Source organism: Cebus imitator, unplaced genomic scaffold (genome assembly GCF_001604975.1).
Source record: "Cebus imitator isolate Cc_AM_T3 unplaced genomic scaffold, Cebus_imitator-1.0 Scaffold53, whole genome shotgun sequence".
In the NCBI taxonomy this organism is placed as follows: Eukaryota; Metazoa; Chordata; class Mammalia; order Primates; family Cebidae; genus Cebus; species Cebus imitator.
This window is the reverse complement of record NW_016107368.1, coordinates 9,156,336-9,162,197: the sequence shown is the minus strand read 5'-3', so window position 1 is coordinate 9,162,197 and position 5,862 is coordinate 9,156,336.

Here is a 5,862-nt window from a genome sequence, read left to right as displayed (position 1 = left end):
GCGATCTTGGCTCACCATAATCTCCGCCTCCCAGGTTGAAGTGATTCTCCTGCCTCAGCCTCCCAAGTAGCTGGGATTAAAGGGGCCCACCACCACACTCAGCTAATTTTTTGTATTTTTAGCAGAGACGGGGTTTCACTATTTTGGCCAGGCTGGTCTCAAACTCCTGACCTTATGATCTGCCCGCCTTGGCCTTCCAAAGTGCTTGGATTACAGGCGTGAGCCACCTCGGCCAGCTAATAACGATTGTTAAACAAAAATCCTGAGAAACTATTGTTTTAGACTGAGCTCCTGAACTGGACCCCAGAAAACCAAACCAAACTGATATGAAGTACCTTATGCTAAATGCCACATGATGGAACTGAAACTTTAAGCTGAAACTGATCTATGTAAGCAAATAGACCCCCGAAAGACCATTCTTTTTTTCTGAAAATTAAATATTCCAGTCTTCCTGAGTTAGCTTAATAAGGAAGATTCCTCTGCTGTAGTTCTTATTAAAAAGTAACCAGAAATACCCTGATGTTAACAAGTCAGCCGTTTTTTTCTCTTGTTCTGTTTCCCTGTTCCCACCTTATAAAACCATTTTTCCACCATTGCACAGTGGAGCTCTCATTCTGTTTTATAGAATGGAGACTGCTCTGATTTATGAATTTCAAATAAAAGGCCCAACTAAATCTGTTGTAATTTTGTCTTTTGACACCATGCATAGCACCTCTTAAAATGAAAGCATAGCTATAAATGGGCAAGAGACATTGACAGACTCATGCTAGGCCGGGCACAGTGGCTCACACCTGTAATCCCAACACTTTGAGAGGCTGAGGTGGGCCGATCACCTGAGTCAGGAGCTCGAGACCAGCCTGGCCAAAATAGTGAAACCCCTGAAGCTTTTGAACTGTTTTGGTTCTGGTTTGATCTGGCATAAAGTCAGACAGACCCAGGAGCAGAACCTACCTGTCTGAGCTGAGATCTGTTGAGAAGCTTTAACTGGCCAGGCTCAGTGGCTCATGCCTGCAATCCCAGCACTTTGGGAGCTGAGGCAGGGGGATCACTTGAGCCTAAAAGTTTGAGACCAGACTGGGCAACAGTGGGACCTCCTCTCTACAAAAATTTTTGAAATTAGCTGGGTGTGGTGGTACACGCCTGTGGTCCCAGCTACTCAAGCTGCTGAGGTGAGATTGCTTGAACCAAGGAGGTCGAGGCTGCAGTGCGCCAAGATCTTGCCACTGCACTCTAGGCTTGGCAACAGAGTGAGATTCTGTCTCAATAAAAACAAGGACAAAACTCCAATTGTACAAGGGATGGGGGCAGAGGAGAGATGGGGACAAGCTAATAAATAACATCTTTGGGTTTGGTGGGACCAAATCAAAACACTAGCCAAGCAGCAAGACAAGGAGGACCCTGCCTTCCCCTTCCTGTCCCAGGAAATGTCTCGCTTCTGGGAAGTTTCCCTTATCTATGCATCCATGTAGCTCTATCCTTCCTTGCAGGCAGCCCCCTTCCTGGAAGGTGGGGGTTAACAAGATGATTCATGGAGGTAGGAGGTAGTGGAATGTCTATGTGCAAACCTACCTTTTGGTTCCCAGCGGTAGCTTCCCAGGGAGATTTGGAGAATGGGAACATGAAACGTGGTAAAAACTGCTTCCAAGAAACTCAGTGTGGGGCCCGTGAGTTCTCTGGGGTGTATAGTACAAAGAGCAGACAGTGGGGGGCCACAAGGAACCCTGGTATTCCATCTGAAGGCCTGGTTTGCATCTCCTGTCTGCCAGGGAGGATGCCCTGATGTATAGATAGCAATCCCTGCCTACCTCTAACTAAGCAGAGTACTTGAAATGTGAATATAGACACCTGTGATTTTATGTCCTGGGTAGACAAAGCCAGTTCCCGCCAGGCGTGATGGCTCACGCCTGTAGTCCCAGCACTTTGGGAGGCTGAGGCGGGTGGATCACCTGAGGTCAGGAGTTCGAGACCAGCCTGGCCAACATGGTGAAACCCCATCTCTACTAAAAGTACAAAAAGATTAGCCAGGCCTGGTGGTGGGCACTTATAATCCCAGCTACTTGGGAGGCTGAGGCAGAAGAATTGCTTGAACCTGGGAGGCAGAGGTTGTGGCGAGCTGAGATCGAGCCACTGCACTCCAGCCCGCGTGACAATGCAAGACTCTGTCTAAAAAAAAAAAATCCTTAAGATTTTTTTTTTAAGAGATGAGGTGTTGCTTAGTTGTCCAGGCTGGTCTCAACCTCTCAGACTCAAGAGACCCCCTGCCTCAGCGTTCTGAGTAGCTGGGACTACAGGTGTGAGCCACCATGCCTGGTGTATTTCCTTTTTCTCTTTCTTCCTCATTGTCTTCTCTTCTTTTCCAGTAAGGCCAAGGCAAACACCCGTGAGATTTCAATGACATTTTTTTCTCATTCACTGAGATGTGTGGGAGGGAAACCTGGGGTGGGAGTCAGAGTGCTGGGAGCGCCCCCCTCCGACCCAGAGCATCCTTGCCTCTGTCCCACTCAGAGCACCTTGGGAGGTCCTGGAAGTGTGGCAGGAGCATTTTGAATACTTGAAAAGGATGCCATTTTTGCTGTAGTTTCAACAGAGCAGAGTCCATTGCACAGCATTTGATGACCCCCCCCCCATTTCATCTAAGAATGACTTTGGGGGCTGGACTCGTGGCTCATGCCTGTAACCCCAGCAGTTTGAGAGGCTGAGGTGGGTGGATCAAGAGGTCAGAAGTTTGAGAGCAGCCTGGCTAGTATGGTGAGACCCCATCTCTACTAAAAATATAAAAAATTAGCCGGGAGTGGCGGTGTGCTCTTGTAATCCCAGCTACTCAGGAGGCTGAGTCAGGGGAATCACTTGAACCCAGAAGGTGGAGGTTGCAGTGAGCCAAGATTGCACCACTGCACTCCAGCCTGGGCAATGGAATGAGACTCTGTCTCAAAAAAAGAGAAAAACAAAACAAAACAAAACCAAAAACAACAACAACAAAAAGATTTGCATGAGTTTTTGACTAGGATGAAGTTGATTCTTTGCAACTTCTAAGGTAAGGTCATAAAAGAAGGTCATTTCCACCTGGTTTTCTTGGGAAGCTAACCATCATGTCATGAAGAAGCCCAAACCAGTCCATGCAGAGACACCACATAGGGGGCCACGTATAGATGTTTCAGCCAGATGTCCAGTGAAGCCTGGGTCAATAGGCGTTATCGATTCTTTTTAATTTTTAAATTTATTTTATTGTTAGTATTTGTTTATTTGTTTGTTTATTTATTTACTTTGAGACAGAGTCTTGCTCTGTTGCTCAGGCTGAAGTGCAGTGGCATGGTCTTGGCTCACGGCAACCTCTGCCTCCAGGGTTCAAGCACTTCTCCTGTCTCAGCCTCCCAAGTAGCTGGGATTATAGGCACGCACCACTGTGCCTATCTAATTTTTTTTTTTTTTAGTAGAAATGAGGTTTCACCATGTTAGCCAGGCTGGTCTTGAACTCCTGATCTCAGGTGATCTGCCTGCTTTGGCTTCCCAAAGTGCTGGGATTATAGGCATGAGTCACTGTGCCCGGCCTAATTTTTGTGTTTTTGATAGAGACAAGGTTTCACCATGTTGGCCAGGCTGGTCTCGAACTCCTGACCTCAGGAGATCCACCCACCTTGGCCTCCCAAAGTGCTGGGATTACAGGCATGAGCTGCCTTGCCTGGATATCAATTCTTAATATGTGAATGAAGATGACTCCCAATGATCCAGCCCCAGCCATTGAGTTGTCCCCAAACTTTGAGTCTTCCTAGCTGAGGCCCCAGACACTGTGAAACAGAGGCAAGCTGTCCCCATTCTGCTCAGTTTAAATTCTTGAGCCATAGGGTCTGTGTGTATAGTAAATGATTGTGGCATACCTGCACCACGAAATTTGTGGATGATCTGTGACCCACCAGTAGTAATGGGAATACCTGTTTTCTTCCTTTCTTTCTCTCCCTCTTTCTCTTTCTTTTTTTCTTTCTCTCTTTCTTTTCTTTCTCTTTCTCTCCCTCTCTCTTTCTCTCTTTCTTTCTGTCTTTCTTTCTTTCTTGACGGATTCTCGCTCTATTGCCCAGGCTGGAGTGCAGTGGTGCAATCTCAGCTCACTGCAGCCTCCGACTTCCAGGTTCAAGTGATTCTCCTGCCTCAGCCTCCCGAGTAGCAGGGATTGCAGGCACTGCCCGCTGCGCCCGGCTACCTTTGTATGTTTTACATATCCACTGAATTTCCCTAAATGTCATTTACTGCTCCCCTAAAATCATCCACACTTTCCCATCTCCCTTTCCCCTAAGCAGTAGGATGTATAAGCATTTGCACTCCTTTGAGATACGAGACAGTCACTCTGCTTCTCCCCTGTGCACGCCAGTAAACTTCTGTGCCCTCTCTCCAATTAATCTGCCTTTTGTGAGTTGATTTATTATTATCATTATTTTTTATAGAGATGGGGTTTGATCATGTTGGCCAGGATGGTCTCCATCTCTTGACCTTGTGATCCACCCACCTCGGCCTCCCAAAATGCTAGGATTACAGGCGTGAGCCACCACACCTAGCCCTTGTGAATTGATTTTTCAGTAAATCTTCAGAGGGCAAAGGGGAAATTTTCTCTTGGCCCCTGCAACCATTTGACCCCGTTAGCTGTCATTCTGACCAGCAGACCAAAGAAGAATCGATCCCCTTGGGTTTTCTAGGATATCTAAGTTTGTCTTATTTCCATTGTGAAGTTTGTAGTAGATACACTGTCAAATCATACTTGACATTTTATTTTTTATTTAAAAAGTCTTTTATTTTAGATTCAGGGAGTACCTGTGCGGGTTTGTCACCTGGGTGTATTGTGCGATGCTGAGGTTGGGCACGATTGATTCTGTCACCTGGGCACTGAGCACAGTACCTAATAGTTTTCCAGCCCCTGCCCCTCTCTCGCTTCTCTAATAGTGCCTAGTTTCTTTTCTTTCTTTCTTTCTTTTTTTTTTCTGTTTTGGAGATGGAGTCTCACTCTGTCACTCAAGCTGGAGTGCAGTGGCACAATGTTGGCTTACCGCGGCCTCCATCTCCGGGTTTAAGCGATTCTCCTGCCTCAGCCTCCCAAGTAGCTGGGACTACAGGGGCATGCCGACATGCCTGGCTAATTTTTTGTATTAAGAGATGGGGTTTCACCCTGTTTCCCAGGCTGGCCTGGAACTCCTGAGCTCAGGCAATCCACCTGCCTCGGCCTCCTAAATTGCTGGGATTATAGACAGGAGCCGCCGAGCTCGGCTGTAGTGCCCAGTTTCTATTGCTTCCATTTCAATGTCCATAAGCACCCAGTTTCCAGCCCCCACTTATAGGTGAGAACATGCAGCCTTTGGTTTTCTTGTTCCTGCATTAATGTGCTTCGGATACTTGACATTTTAAAGCAGATTCCTTGTCAGATTCCTTATAAAGATTTTCTCCTATTTCTCTTCTTCTTCCTGACAAAGTCTGCATTCAAGGTTTGATATCAGAGGCTATAGGTAGATCCATGCTTAGCAGTTAGGTGAAGCCCAGTGCCTCTCTGATATGGTGACTAACAGCAGTCCTTTGTTCACCAGATTGTTTATTGTTTTTGTTTTTGCTTTAAGGAAATTGTTGGCTCACACTTGTAATCCCAGCACTTTGGGAGGCCAAGGCGGGCGGATCAGCTGAGGTTGGGAGTTTGAGACCATCCTCACCAACACGGAGAAACCCTGTCTCTACTAAAAATACAAAATTAGCCGGGCGTGGTGGCACCCACCTGTAATCCCAGCTACTCGGGAGGCTGAGGCAGGAGAATCGCTTGAACCCAGGAGGCGGAGGTTACAGTGAGCCGAGATCACGCCATTGCACTGCAGCCTGGGGGAAAGAGCGAAA